The sequence below is a fragment of the Spermophilus citellus genome (assembly GCF_964194105.1).
Source record: "Spermophilus citellus genome assembly, chromosome: 12".
NCBI lineage: Eukaryota > Metazoa > Chordata > Mammalia > Rodentia > Sciuridae > Spermophilus > Spermophilus citellus.
In genome coordinates, this window is record NC_138198.1 from 122,910,155 (window position 1) to 122,927,041 (window position 16,887).

A 16,887-nucleotide genomic window follows, 5' to 3' on the forward strand; every position below is an offset into this window, starting at 1 on the left:
CTATTTGGAAACAGTGTTGGGAGCTCAGAGTTGGTGTCCACCCTCTGCATGTTCTCTTCCTCTACTTCTCTCCTTGGCCTCAGCCATTCCTGTCTTCCCAGTGGTTTGCCTCTGGACCCAGGGGAAGGGACACATTTGATTCTGATCCAACATGGTGGGTGTGATCCAGAGGTCTCTGATCTCCTAGTTCTGGCAAGAGCTGCCCAAGATGGCCACTTAAGCTGTCAGCTCAATTTCTCACCTTCTTTTGGCACTTTTCATAGGTATTGTATGAAATTCACAAGATCCATTCTTTCATAGCAGACTACTAGGAGAACTAGGACAAATGTGACTTTTGGAAAGCCCTTAATTGTCTTCAATCCCTGAAAGACACCAAACTGAAAGGGGCCTCCTGTCTCATTTCTCTAGTGCGTTTATTCAGAACTCCCCCTGTAGTGGTAAAGGAACCACATGGCAAACAGTTTCTGCACATTCTGTGTCCGTGTCCCTCCTATTTCCTACCCTAGCAGCCCTACCAAGAATGTGAAAAAGTCTCATCCATTTATGTTTTTAAATATTGTAACCTCAACTTTATATAAAGTACTTATAAATTCATAATTATTCTTTATTTTAAGTTAGTAGATCAATATTTATATACCCAATGAATGGTGACTCCTGTATTTAAACAGATATTTTAATGAAGTCACCACCAATGCAATCGTTTACTCAGTTTCCCCAAACTGGGCTGATGATGGGATTGGAAAAAAGAACAAACACAAAAATAGCGAAAATAGAGAAAGTGGGACTGGTGGTTCAGCCGACCTCTGATAGAGCAAGACTGACCACGACCAGGCTCCCACCCAAATATTACATAGGTTTTTACATCAAAGGGATTTATTGTGAGAGAGATACTTTAAAACAGAACCAAGGTCAAAGGTTTGAACAGCCCAGTTAGAGGCATCAGCTTGTGCCCACAATGCTCTACCCACAGGTGGCTGGCTCCTGAACCTCAGGTCGTAAACTGATGGCAACCATGGAATTTCCCTTTGAATAGAGTGTCACCATACAACTGGGCAGTTTTCTTGGAACCTTTGCACTGAGAGTTTTGCAAGGAAGGTGTCTCTTGCAGTTCAAAAACCCATAATTCATTTGCCACTCCCAACAGATGAGTTTTTAAAATATTGCTGGAAAGTGGCAATGAATGCATGCAATCTTTTTTAATTTTCCAAATATTTACTCTTTACAAGTCACACATTCAGAAAACTTTCTTTGTCCTAGCAAATCATGACTGAAAATATTCACAAAAGTTGACATTAGATTATTTATGCTTTTTAAATTTCCCTTGCTAATTAAAATTCTCTGTACATTGTTTCCCCAAAATACTTCAAGAGTTGATCTAAATAATTGATTTAGGAATTCCCGCAGTCATTCATTGCTGTGTAATTAAGGACTCTAAAATCGGATGGCATGGAAAACGGCCTTTCATTAGACTCATGATTCTGTGGTCAGAAGTTAGGAGAGGGCACAGCAGGAATTCTTCAGTTTGGCTGCCTGGTGTCTGGTCGGGGCTGGCAAACAACCTGCAAGGACCTAATTGATTACCCAAGAGCAATGAGCCTGGCACTTGATTCTTCTTCACCAGCAGCAAATGAAGCAACCTCTTCTTCATGCACAGAGCTTTACTTCAGGGAGGGCTGCCTCAGCCAATCTGGTTCCCTCTCCATGGACCTTCCCACATGGCTGACTTGGCTTACCTCAGAATACATATTTCTCACATGCATCTGGCTTCCCCAGGCAGAATATGCTAGAAATCCATCCTAGCCATGAGTGTCTAACATTTCTTTCACCTTTTGTTAGTTACAAATTCAACAATGGAAAGAATTAGGCAAAAGCATGGGTATCAGGAATTGTGGTTTATTGGATCCTGGCTATACTAGAACCCCACAAATAGTGCTAATTTTTCCTTGATAAATGCTTTGGTTTTACCTGAGATGTTGTGTTCTTTTGTTTGCTTCATGAGAATTTAAACATGGGGAAGAAAAGTATGATATGCTATTTCTCATAGTTATCTTGAAACCAAGAGGTAAAAATAGTCTGTTAATGTTTTACAGCACTGGATGTTGAATTGTATGCACGGTGTACAGCCCCAAAGTGGAGTGACAAAAAATCCCCATGGTAGATTTGCAAATAACAGAATGGAAATTTAAAATAAATAAAAACTCAATAAAGCATCTGAGCTAAAGCAGTTAGTGTTGATCTTGTTGTCGCTGCTGACAGAAAATTGCAGAAGACAGAAAGATCAGAAGGGACCCTCAAACGCTTGGGCGTAGTCATTCACTTCATAGTTTCCTAAGAGCAAGGCCAGCATTTTAGGTTGCATAGTGAAATGGTACTGAAACAGGAGAGTGGTCATGACAAGCTCAGATTGGGATTAAAAATAGCTCTGTGACACAGTATCTTTTATTCTTCCCTAAAATATATAACCATAATGAGAAACAAGAGTATGTCAGAGTTGGATGAAGAGGTGTGAGACGTGTGGAAGGATAAAGTCTGCTGCAATGACAGGTATCGCTCGTTGTCACAAACTGTTTCCTCTTAAATGAGAGTTCAAGACACCTGCTGACCATGATGTTCTTCACCTGCCATCATAAACATCCTTTTATCTCACCAGACATGGCCCACGATAAGCCTAGCTTCCTTCCCTTATATACATGTTGTACTTAAATATTTAGAAGTATATAAATTGTAAGTCTATACTTTTCTAATGTTCCACTGCAGAAAATGTGCATATTTACCACCCTCCATATAAATTGCATTGAGAGATGGTGCGCTAACCACTCCTGGAATTCCTATCTAAATTCCAAGGCTTCTTCACAATCGTGGAGTTTCATCTTTGGGAAATTCTGATTCTCTAGACTCCCTGTTGGAATGTGAGGGCCTATTTGAAATCTTGATTGCACTTCAGTACGGCTGCCATGTTCTGTGACATTATCAGAGAAACGTCTAGGCACTATCACCACTTAGAAAATAGTGTCTGGACCATTCTACAAATGTGGGACCCTATGGTGACACACTTTTCACTACGAATGCTGCCAACTTTGGCAGTGTCAACCTACTTAAAAAGATTTATTCACCTCTACAAAATCCCAATAGTTTACAAAGATTCCACATACGTGTGTAAACCCTTACCCCGTTCTTCATCATATTAATATGCAGGTGGTGCTACATATCCACTGTTTCCCTGTCCACGTAGCTGATGAACCCTGGATTGAACCTATTTGGAAAACTAAATTGTGTCTGTATAGAACACGTATAGACTTCTTCTTGCCATTGTTCCCGAAACAATATAATAGAGCAACTATTTGCACAGCATTTAACTTGTTTAGGGTATTACAAGTAATCTAGACATGATTGAAGTATATAGGAAGATGTGCATAGATTATATAAGGGACTTATAAAAGGGACTTGAGTACCTTCAGATTTGGTCACCCTGAGGGCATCTAGAACTGATTCCTCATGGACACCAAGGGATGACTATTTTTTTTTTTTTTAGAGAGAGAGAGAGAGAGAGAGAGAGAGAGAGAATTTTTTTTTAATATTTATTTTTTAGTTTTCGGCGGACACAACATCTTTGTTGGTATGTGGTGCTGAGGATCGAACCCGGGCCGCACGCATGCCAGGCAAGCGTGCTACCGCTTGAGCCACATCCCCAGCCCAAGGGATGACTATTTTATATTCCTGTCTTGCCAATTGCATCACATTCAGAATTCACTGTATACATTTCTTTTCTTTTTATAATAACTTGGCTTAATCTATTTCTTCATTTTTTATTTGTTCTACATGACAGTAGAAGGCATTTTGACACATCATGTGTGCACAGAGTAGAACTTCTCATTCTTCTGGTTGCACATGATGTAGAATCACACTGGTTGTGTAACCATATATGCAACCATATGGTTTATAATCATTGTGTCCAATTCTACCCCTAACCCCCCACTTTCTTCACTCCCCTTCGTCTAATCCAGAGACCTATATTCTTCTCTAATACCCTCCTTACTGTGAATTAGCATCCACACAGAAGAGAAAGCATTCAGCCTTTGATTTTTGGAGACTGGTTTAGCATGAAAGTCTCCAGTGCCATCCATTTACCAGCAAGTGCCATAATTTCATTTTTCTTTAAGGCTGAGTAATAATCTATTATGTATCTATACCACATTTTATTTTTACATTCATCTATTGAAGGGCACCAAGGTTGGTTCCATAGATCAGCTATTCTGAATTGAGTTGCTATAAACATTGAACCAGTTGCATCACTCTATTGTGCAAATTTAACTTCTTTGGATATAAATCAAGGAGTGGGATAGCTGGGTCAAATAGTGGTTCCATTCCAAGTTTTCTGAGCAAATCTCCATAGTGCTTTCCAAAGTGGTTTCACCAATTTGCAATTCCACCAGTAATGTATGAGTGTGCCTTTGTCCTACATCTTCATCAACATTTATTGTTGCTTATATTCTTGATAATTGCCATTCTGACTGGAGTGACATGGAATCTCAGTAAAATTTAGCTTGAATTTCTCTAATTGCTTATTCCTTCATTTTTTAATGCTTGGAATATATATTACCTTATCTTCAATTATCCAAAGTGGATGGCATTCAAATGAAATTCCTCCTTCTATAATTTTCATATTTCATAATAGAACTATTTTTTTCTGAACTCTTCTAAGCCTTTGGTACTTCTGTTGCTTTTAACTTTTACATTTAATGTAGCTTATTTATGGATGCTTAACTTAATATTATTTAAGTTTCTTGATGCCAATTACAGACCTAGACCCCAGCACCCTAGCATTGATAACTTGAGCATTCTAGATGCTTAATCACTGCTAATATGTGAATGAATGAAAGAAGATTTTATTGATTGATTATGTTATATTGATGTTTGAGTGCCTTATTGCTGAGTTACATTACAGTTTGAGTAAACTAAAACATTCATAATGTTAAAAAAGAATCTTCATAAAAGAAAATGAAATCAGTCTACCACAAAGAAACTTCAGAGAATCCATGTATTCTCTCACACTTAAGTTGGTAATTTCTTTTAAATTTTCCATACAGAATCTGCAAACACACTAAAGATATTGTGATCTTTATATTGGATAATTATTGGATAATTATTGCTTTATCATTTTGATTCAATATGCCCAGCATTTACTCTAAGTAAAAAAAAATAAGTTTCAATGTGAATTTACTAATTGTTTTTGCTTTAGTGCTATTTCACCTATTCATTTCAAATAACCATGGACTGGGATGAGAAGAAATGAGACATGGAGAAATTCAATGTCAAGATGATTTATTGTAGGACATATTTTCAATAGAAAAACATAAAAGAATAAAGAGTTTCAAAATTCAAATGTTCTGTGGAAATGAAAAACAATAATACTTGCAATTAAAATTCTTTGTAAGAGAAAAAGCCACTAGTTGAGGGTTTTGTGAAGTTTCTATATTGTTTTCACTCAGTAGAACATGAACAATAAACATCACTCTCCCATTTCTATAGCTCCATATAACATTGCCTGAGCTAATTAAAAAGTTATTATTCACCAGAAGCTTCACCTTGTTGAAAAAAAATGGATACAGTTAATATAATAGCCCCTTGCAAATTTAACTTGCCTTTGGCTATTATAAATGTTATGTTTTATTTGCTGGTAAAACTTATTTCCTACAAGATAAATGGAACATATATAAACATGTAAAAGAAAATATAGCTTTTTTACTAATTTGTTATGTTATTTCCAAAACACAAGTTGATAAATTTTAAATATCTGCCTTCAATCCAGCTACAATTAGGACTCTGTAAAGCTTTTCATTAATTGAAGAGAAAAAATGGAAATCTCAAAACAATTTCCCCATAAAAATTTAGATGCATCCTTCTGAATATTTTCTTTCCTTTCTTAAAATCCTAATAACATTCTGTGTTCTGTCTTAAATCAATAACTTTCTCATCTTTTCCTTCATTTTCCCCCCTCTGCTTTCTTCCTTCCTCTCCCTGATAGAAAAGAAGACCTGGCCTAAATGAGGAAATTGGAGTCTTGGAAGTTATGAGACCTTTGAAGTCCACGAATGTGAGCTGTTGAGCTAAAGACTGAGCTCTGTCGAGCTCTAACTATCCTACCTCATCTGAATCCTAGCCAAACTTCCATGTGTGTTAGGGTTTAGATCTGAGGTGTCCCCCAAAATCCCATGTGTGAGACAATGAAGGAAAGTCTACAGGTGAAGTCACTGGGCTTAGAAAGCAGTAACCTAACTGGTGCATCAGTCTCCTAACTGGAATTAACTGGGTGAAAACTATAGGTACACAGGATGTGGCTGGAGGAGGTGGGTCTTTTGGGAGTATGTATTTGGTCACTGTTTAATGAGAGTCTCTCTTTCTCTGCTTTCTGATAGTCAAGTCCTGAGCTGCTTTTTTCCAGCAAACCCTCCCGCCATGATGCTCTGCTTCTCCTTAGGCACAGAGCCTTGGAACCAGCGGTCCTTGGACTGAGACTGTGAGCCCCCGAGGAAACTTCTCCTCTTCTGTTCTTGTCAGGTCTTTTGGTCACAGCAGCAAAAAAAGCTGACTGAAACAGAAACTGCTAACAGGAGTAGAGTTCTTGTTGTGACTCACCTGACCATGTGGGTCAGAAGCTTTTGGAGCTTTTTGTAATTTGTGGGAAGAATTTTGAAAAGTTTAGAGATGCAAGTTGGGAAAGTTTTAGATTCTCCTAGGTGGAGATTAATGGGCGATTCTGGTGGAGCTCAGAAGACCACAATGCTGATAGGACTGTGGACAGTGGACTGTACTCATAAGGTTTCATTAATTAATTAACTAATGAATTAATTAATTTTTAGTCGTTGATAGACTTTGATTTTATTTATATTTATATGTGGTGCTGAGAATTGAACCCAGTGTCTCATATACATGAGGCAAGCACTCTACCACTGAACCTCAGCCCCAGCCCCCTGTGGACTCATATAAGTTTTTAAAGGAGAAGGAAGACTCTTGGAAAATGAACTAGAGGCCACTCATGTTATATTCTGGGAAAAGTTTTTAAAAAGTCTACATTTGGCCCATGTCCTGGGACTTTCTGTGAGGCTGAATTTAAAAGTAATGGACTTCTTAATATGGCAGAAGACATTTGTAGGCAACAGAATATCCAGGCATGGATGTTGCTGGAGGCTTTCAGTCAAGTTTATTGTGATAATCAGGAGCAGAAAGCAGAGCAGAAAGATTTGAAAAACTTGAAGTTTGGCCAGAAAACTTAAAGTAAGTGTAAAATGGGGGCTGAGGAAGGAGTGGATATTAAAGACCACTACTAAAGGAACACTAATTACTTCAATTTAAGGAATAGGAAAGATGGCTTTAGGGCATCTCAGGAATTGGCAAGACCATACTCACCTCAGGCTCAAGGGTATCAAAGTAAAAATTCCTCTGAGAATAGACCATGGAGGTGTGGTTGTTAAGAAGCTGTTTCACCATGCTCAGCCACCCAGACACTCAGAGGCTGCTGCATGGTCCCTGGAGGCTTGGCTATGGCTTAAGATGGTGGCAGACTTTAGTATCAACCATGCAGAGCTGGTTCTGCAATATTCCAGGATCAGGAGTTAGGGGCTCATGGAGGTCCCATTGAGGATTCAAAGGAAGGCCAGGGAGGCCAGGCAAAGTACAGCAGGGCAGGAGTCCCTTGGGCAGCCCCTGAGAGGGCAATGTGTGGAGATGAGAGACAGAAGCTGAAGCAGCTGTGGAGACCCCCCAAGAATAAGTTCTCTTAATCTTGGGCCAATAACATGGCATGCCTGCTAAGGAAAGCTGCAGGGATCAAGCAGAGACTGTCGGGAGAGAGGCCACTTGGGCTGCAACCAGCAAAGCCCTAGGGCAGAGCTACACAAGCCCTCTGGAGGCCATGTGGAGGATGGATGTGGAGCTACGAGACTTGTTTGCCCCGATGAATTTCTGTCTTGCTTTCTTTGGTCCCATCCCTTCTTTCTATCTCCCTGTATATTCTTTTTAGATTGAATATGTTGACTCTGTGCCCTTGTATATGGAATGTATGTAATTTGCTTTTCCTTTCTACAAGGGCTCATGCTGAGAGTTTGCCTTGAGTCTCAGAGGAAGCTGAGACTCTTCTGGAACTGTTGAAACTAAGGGCTGTTCTTGAAAATGAACTGCCGCAGTCTTGGCTGGGCACAGAATCACGAGCCACCACACAGCTTTGTAGATTCAAACAGCAAATCTTTATTCCCGAACTCACACTGGCCTCCACACACGTTCTGGGGCAATCCCAGTTCTGCTGCCACCCAATTCACCTACTCCACGAGGCTATTTCCCAAAATGCTCTCTGAATCTCACGAGAGTTCAACAGGAGCTTAGGCAGCAGGAACGCCCTAATTCCAGCAGCAATAATCCTCAACATCGAACTTCCCTAAAATCCAAGGTCTTAAACTGGGAACGCCTTGTCTTAAACCGGGAACGCCCTAAACCCAAGGATTGGGATACTTCCTCAAACTGCAGGATACACCCTAATCCTGGATCCACCCTCGTCCTTGGGCAGGGTCACCTAACATGCAATGTCAACAGCGAAATTAACATGGGGTACGCTGGCAAGGAAATTTCCTACTTGGTAATGGCCCTCAGCATCTCCCCCCTTCTGATTAATTAAACAACAAGCAATGTGGCTTAAGGACCGTGCCTGGTAGGTTGTCCAATTCAACATATGGTTCTTACCCGTCATGGGAAAACTGACCTTTAGGCGTCAGCCTCCTGTCTTAGGTTGAATCCACTGCAATCAGATCAACCCGTCACTGACTACCGGTCCAGCATTCAGCCAAGCTTGTGGAAAGGCCTATGCACCAGTGGGGGGGTGAGGTTTCTTGCCTCACCTCTGTTGGCCCCCAAATATCCTTGGTGCCAGTGGGGGGGTGAGGTTCTTGCCTCACCTCTGTTGGCCCCCAAATTTTAGACCATCACTAGTAGAAGGGAGGAGGATACAGAAATGCCACGACACCAAGCCAATTGACGGCTCCTTTGGAAAAATTGCGTCACTGGTGACACCATCAGCAAAGATATGCCAGCATTACCACAATTAACATGGGGTGCGCTGGCAAGGAAATTGCATCACTGGTGACACCATCAGCAAAGATATGCCAGCAGTACCACAATTCGCTGCATCAGATGATATTTCACAATGCATGCAACTGATATATAGTCCAGGCAAGTTCTGCAGGCAGTTCAAATCGGAGGAGTCTATCAATATGTCCATTTCCTCCCAAAGTAAATCGAGTCCTTGATTGAGCATTACTTGTTGAGTTAATTTCATTGATGCATCAGTTTATGCAGTTTACTGTGATGGCTATCATAGAAGCTGTAGTTTGGTTTTATCTTAGTCTTCACCGGCACTGGGATGGAGATGGAAATTCTGGCAATGATGCTAAAGAGACATTATCCTGAACAGAATTATTAAATATAATGAAAAGGAAAGGTGAAAGTAAACAAACAGATCTGTTAACCTCCTAAAAAACAATCCTTAACAGCTGTTTACCTAATTTAAATTAGTAAGCAAACAGATCTGTTAACCACCTTTAAAAACAATCCTTAACAGCTGTTTACCTAATTAAAATTAAAGCATTTAAATCACGTGAATAAAAAAAAAAAAATTCGGATCCATTTTTTCATGAGCGCTCCTTATATATGAAATATGGACATACACACATACAGACATACAACACAAAACAGAAATGTGCACACATAACATACAACACATAAGTCAATAAAGGCCTTGTAGTTTTACCTAGGTGAAATCTCCATTGCAATGTTTAAAAACTCCACAGTCAAAAAATAAAACAGTCAAAAAATAAAACTGATCAGAAAAACATTAACCTAGGTTTGTATGAGCTCAAAAATAAAATAGAACTTTACGATGTGGGAAAAATGCAATAATAAAATAGATATTGAAAAAAGCACCATGGTTAAACACTGTCGCAGATGTAAGAATAGCCAAACTGGAGCTCTGGATATCAGCTGTTATGGATTTGAGTCAAATCATCTTCTTTTTCTGTAGAAATTGCTTTAGTTAATCTCTCTGGAATCCAAATCGGCTGCTGTTCTCCCTGTGGAAACAAACACAAACGGAACCCCGACTCCAGACAATAACTGGATCAGGACCTTTCCATTGTCCTGTTAGAACATCTTTCCAAAGTACCTTAGGCTTATGTACGTTTTTCGGATACATATGTCTTTCTGCAGCACTAAGTCCTGATGAATCCAAATTTAAAAAGTTTAGAGTAAAAAGGGTTATTTTAAGTTTATCTTTGGGGGAATATACCCCTTTAAGATCCTTTTCAATTTAAGTCTTTCAAAAGCATTCTACCTTAGTTTTTAGAATTACTTTAGTCCTTTTAATTTTTTGATGTGGTTTTAAACCATAGTTGTCTTAGCCTCTTGCATTTTCTATCTGAAATACCTTTACTTGACATTTGAAACCATTTTCTATCTTCTAGTTTTCTTCTAAGGTTTTTATATTTACCCTTAGTTGCCTTTTTCTCTCCTAGTTTTCTTTTGTTTCCTATTTTGTGGGTTTAAAATTCTTGTCTTTCTACATCTTTTTTATCTTCCTATATCTTTTTTATCTTTCTACATCTCCTCTCTTTTTTTACCTTTCTGTACTTCTGTTTTTAAAGTTTTCCACTTTAAATTTTTAATCTTCTTTATCTAAATATCTTTTGTCTTATTATCTTCCCATTTTCATGGTTTTTTTTTTTCCCATCCATCATGAAGGCATCTTAACCACCTTCAATTTAACCTTTTAAAGCCTTTTGCAACTTAGACATTTTACAACTTTTTACTTTACCACACAAAGATTATCTCATCTCCCTCTTTTTGGTTAAATAAGTAAATTTAAATAGTTTGATGAGTAAAGCAATCTTTTTTCCGCCATGAAGGTATCTCGACCACCTTCAATTTAACCTTTTAAAGCCTTCAATTATCATCTATACTGTACTTTTAAATGTACTTTTTCACCACCTACAGCTTTACTCTTTTAAATGAGGCTTAGATTCTGTTTAAATCGCTTAATGTTAGTTTACATGGCTGCCCTTCAACCAAAGGCTTTTTTTTCCCCATTAAGAAGCTTTGTCTCAATCTGCCATGTACAAATATCTTTCTCTTCTTTCTTCCTTTCTCAAGCTTTTAAATTAAGTCTAGTTTCCTCAAAATCTTTTTAAATGGCATTTTACAACTTTTTACTTTACCACACAGAGATTATCTCATCTAGAAACATTTCTTTTTCCTTTAACCTTTTATATTAAAATATATTTCCACATCTTGAATCTTTTTATATGTTTTTAACCATTAACCCTTTTTATAAATTCACATTCTGAAACAACCCTTATAAAATTTCTGATTTAGACAAATTACTCCACTTTAATAAGATGAAATAATTTCATGTTTTTCAAGGTACTATAATATTGTAATTGAAACCCAACTGAAACTTCTTACACTTTTTGTATATAAATTAAACCTGATAGAATCTTAAGACTTAGTAACCTTGTTTCAGCAAAGACACAGACCAAAGCAATATTAAACTTTTTTTTATTTACCAATTTATGAAAATGCACATAATGTTTAAATATATTACCTTATGGAACTTAATAAGAGTACTTGATTTCATATTTAGTAGTTGATATTTCAACACTTTAGCTTTGTAAATTAATCAGATGTCTGTAAAAACCAAGATCTTAGACAAGTATAGTAAACAGAACTAGGCATCTCTTTCTTGTTGAAGAAAAATCCTTCTACAGGATACCATGATGGTCCCATTGATAGACTTAATAACTCATCTTTAAAAAGCCATGGGCTACATTTTTGTATTGTATCAACATATGCCCTAACTGTTCTTGATCTAACTGGGGTGCCTCTTTCCTCTAACAATTTCTCTTCCTTGGAGGCGAACAACTTCAAACCTCGAGTCAACCTTTTTCCCCAGTTTGCCTGAGAAAGTTCTAGGAACAGGCAACTTGAAATAAAAACAAAATAAATCAAAACAAGAACACATTGTTTTTTGAAATAGTCACCCATTCTCTCGCCTTCCCTCAGGGGCGAGGAATTTCACTTACCTCCAAGTTTCAGACGTTCCGCGTACGGGCCACCAAATGCCGCAGTCTTGGCTGGGCACAGAATCACGAGCCACCACACAGCTTTGTAGATTCAAACAGCAAATCTTTATTCCCGAACTCACACTGGCCTCCACACACGTTCTGGGGCAATCCCAGTTCTGCTGCCACCCAATTCACCTACTCCACGAGGCTATTTCCCAAAATGCTCTCTGAATCTCACGAGAGTTCAACAGGAGCTTAGGCAGCAGGAACGCCCTAATTCCAGCAGCAATAATCCTCAACATCGAACTTCCCTAAAATCCAAGGTCTTAAACTGGGAACGCCTTGTCTTAAACCGGGAACGCCCTAAACCCAAGGATTGGGATACTTCCTCAAACTGCAGGATACACCCTAATCCTGGATCCACCCTCGTCCTTGGGCAGGGTCACCTAACATGCAATGTCAACAGCGAAATTAACATGGGGTACGCTGGCAAGGAAATTTCCTACTTGGTAATGGCCCTCAGCAATGAACTAAATGTATTTTGCATTGTGAGCTTAGCATGAGCTTTGGGGAACCAGAATGTTATGGTTTAGATATGAGGTGTCTTCCAAGAGCTCAGCTGTGAGAATGCAAGAAGGGTTAGAGGTTAAAGGATTGGGTTGTGAGAGGCTTAATCCAATCAGTGAATCCCAATCCCTCAGAGGGATTACTTAGGCGATAACTATAGTCAGGGAGGGTGTGGCTGGAGAAGATGAGTCACTGGGGTATGGTTTTGAGATACATATTCTGTCCTGCTCAGGAGAGTCTCTCTGTTTTCTCATTGTCATGTCCTGAGCTGATTTCCTCTGAAACACCTCTTGCCATGATGTTCTCCCTCTCCTTGTGCAAAGAGCAATGGAGCCAGCCACCTATAGACGAGCCCTCTGAAACTAGGAGTTCCCAAATAAACCTTTTCTCCTCTAACTCTTCTTGTCAGTTCTTTTAGTTGCAGCAGTGTAAAAGCTGATTAAAGCAATATGGATATTTAATAGATGTCTCCAATTTATTCATTCCCATTACATCTAAATAAAGCCTTCATTTTACTTAATGCCTCTCACTTTCCTCTAAATGCAATTGTTTAAGCCCAATGCATCAACCCGAGGACACTGCCATAAACCCTCCCGTGGCTGATGTACTCTTTGGCAACCCAGCATTTCCTCAATCCCATTTTCTCTGCTTAATTTATTCCACAGTTTAGAGAATAAGACACCCACATTTCCATTCTTGTATGTAACCAGAGGTTGCCATGTGTCCAAGTTCTGGACAATAAAAAAATAGATATATTTATGGGGTTCTGTGTAAGGTTTTATTATATATTTGCAGTGCAGAATGATTAAATCAGGCAAATTGACAAATTCTTCACCTTACACACTTATATTTGTGGTGAAAGCATTTATATTCTATTTTCTTTGTAATATTAAAATATACAATTTATAACATTCAAATCATTATAATTAATTAAGGTCACCATTCTGTGCAATAGATCACTAAAGTTTATTCCATGTCACTGAAACTTTACAACTATCAATCAACATACCCCTTTGATAATTATACCTCCAAAGTACATCCTAAGTACCATTACATCTAAATAAAGATGTCTTTTTATATAAGCTGATTGTTTAAAAATCCCCCAGGATCAGGTTTTATATTAATTCACCAATAACCAAGAGACCCAGAAGCTGTGTCATTGCCTCAAATGCAGCACCTGCTGTATGCAAGCTCTGTGAATTTTTCCATTCTTGTCAACTCTCTGGGTCACCTTTTAGGATCTTCCCAGGAGTCAGTACAACTTTTGACTGCACACTGACACCTTCCAGGAGAAGGAATGATCAACTTGTGCTTGAGTTTATGTCCAGAATGTCTTTTCTGAGTGTTTCCCTGTGAAGGTCCAGCAAGTGTAATATTGTAGGAGGTTCCTCCATACAACAATTGGTAGAGTTCTTTCTCTCACATTAAACATGGCACAACACATGCAAAAGGAAGTGAGAAACTTATGGGAAAGAGATAGATTGGTCAAAAGTGGTCAAGATAAAACTGCTTATCGTTTTGGAAAAACATAATCTAGTTAGTTTCATCTTGCTTAGTAGACCAAATTAAAATCAAGATGAATTTAAAAATCAAATGCAGTAAGTTAAACACTAAAAACTTTGTTACTCATTCAGTGTCTTCTTATCTGCCTTATGGACTTAACATTTTAAAATACAATAATAATTTATATTCTATCTAAATCACACAATTCCCAATCGATATTATGCTTTTGCCACTCCCAGCTTGCATTGTAGAATTTATCACTTACATGGAGAGATAGTCTTAGTTTAGACCAAAGAGAAGAAGTCAGACTTTGATCCACATTGCCCCATGTAAGACAATTTTTCTTAAATAAATAGATGACACAACCAAACAAAACCCAGTATTAATTACATTTTAGAAGTGTCATATAGTATCCTGAAATTATGCTGTTCCTGATTCTCACTCTCAAAAAAAGTTCCCGAAGAAGAGACAAATCATAATAGTACCATCAACTACAGGTGAGTCCTGGGGGACATGTATAGATGAAGGAATCGGGATGGCCAGCACTGCGTGCCGACTGTAATCATATCCATCTCAAAATTGACTCCACAAGATGGGGAAGCTGTAGGGATGGCAGGGTAGCTGTCATGTGGACTGTGACCTGCTCCATCCACTCTTAGCCCAAAGGAGCCTCCATTCCTTCCCAGAGACAGACGCAAACATTTTGTGGACTAAATAAAGCCTTCTACCTTTCTCTCACTGGAAAAGAGTAAATGTTTACTTTTTATATAGACGGGGTTCCTTTTTTTCTAGATTTAAAAAGCATATAATTTGTCTTCAAATCTTAATTTCTGGTTGCTAACAGCGTCAGTGATTTTTTCTGTGAGGGATGCAGAGATGCTTTGCAACACATGGGAAATAAGAAAAAAAAATTGAAAATAATTTATAAAACTGATGTATTCATGTACAATAAGATTGTTAGCATGTGTGTTCCTCCTAGGGCCCTGATGACCTTGAAGGAGCAGAGAAATGAATAATTTCACCATTCTCATAATACCGACTCTCCAGTGAGTTGCAGGAGATAGTTCACTGCACTTGAGTCTGATCTGTATCTCTTCAACTTATTATATTGGATAAAATTGAAATTGTTATAATCTGATATTTAGCTTATATTTTCCTAAATTTAAATGTAACTTTACATAAATATAAATTGGATATCTATCTTAATAATTTTTCTGGACATTAAAATTAATGGAGGATGAATGTCAGCTTGAACTTACTTGCAATGAACCATTTTGTGTTGAAGAATGTCTCCAACACATGTTGAAACCAAAACATTTTGGTAAACCACTCTCTAACCCCATTATCTGTGTAAAACCTTTCCCAACAACATTTTCATATAAACAATGAAGAAAAAAAGTCCAAAGTTACTCCACCCCAGTAAAATTCTTCCTATCACTTCCAAAAGTAAAGAGCTCATCATGCCATTTTGGACTTCTCTGTGGCTAAAAGCCCATTTTCCTATCTATGATATGTCCATACCTAACCTCTGGCAACTCAACGTAGCAATTAATTTCTCTTATATAGAACACAGTTCAATTCATTTTGGAAAACCAAAGTACAGTTCCATCACTTGAATTTTCCTTATTTATGCCTTATTTATAGCGACAGCAAAGTCTTCAAGACTTGCATCAGGCTGGTGGAGCTTCACCTCTGTGCAGACTGTCTTTTCTGAGGTTGGCCCGTACCAAATGACCTGGGCACTGCTTCCTCATTTTCTTCTGGACTATTTCATCACTAATAGTCTGGCCTTCTCTCTCATATGTCATGACAAATATCTTGCATTCGATAATTCTCTGACAAGTTGTTCCAAATGATATCTTAAGTTGTCCACAGCAGTTTGGCTAGACTCTCAGTCCCAAGTTTTATGTGCTTATCATCAACAGCATTTCTTCCAGTATGAATGCATGAGCATGTTTCCCAAGGATGAACCACAAGGGCAAAATGGCAGAAGGCAACATCATCTAAAAACTAAGAAAGCAGTACCAAAATTGTTTACTACACAAGAGACACTCATAGCTAAAGTAAAATATTGATCCCTTCATCTATGGGTCTTCTCTTAGTTACCTTCGGATAACTGGAAATCACTGTCAGTCACCTTATTTTCAACATGAACCTTCAAATGTGATGGTTACCCAGTGTCTCTATGGCAGGTTAGCCAAACAGCTACACACATCATCTTGGTCATTCACAATGCCCAGATCAAGTATGTGTGGATGGTCAAGTTCAATCAAAGCCCTAAATTGTGAAGTTTTTTCTCTGGCAACAGATATTGTATGTGAGGCAACGAGAGCCTAGGGGCTTAAATATATATATTTATATTTTCCCCTTTGGAAAGAAACCGAAAAAGGACAACAATAACAAGTTAACCTAACTCCATTCCAGTTTTATAAAATATGAAGGATGAATGTGGTGGGGAAAGAAAGAACTAACCTATAAATATTTTTTGAAAACACTCTTTTGATTTGTTACTGTAGGGCTAAAGACAACAAAACCTGTACATAAATTCTGAAATTTGGTTCATGAATCTATATTATGTGTACAAGAGAATTGAAAGCAAGTATTACTCTGTGAGAGAAAGATACAGGTTAGCAAAGAGGAAAGACAGAAAAGAATCCTAGTCATGTTGCCCTGAAATCGGGCGTCAGTGTGCATTCAGTGACTGACAGATGGTAAA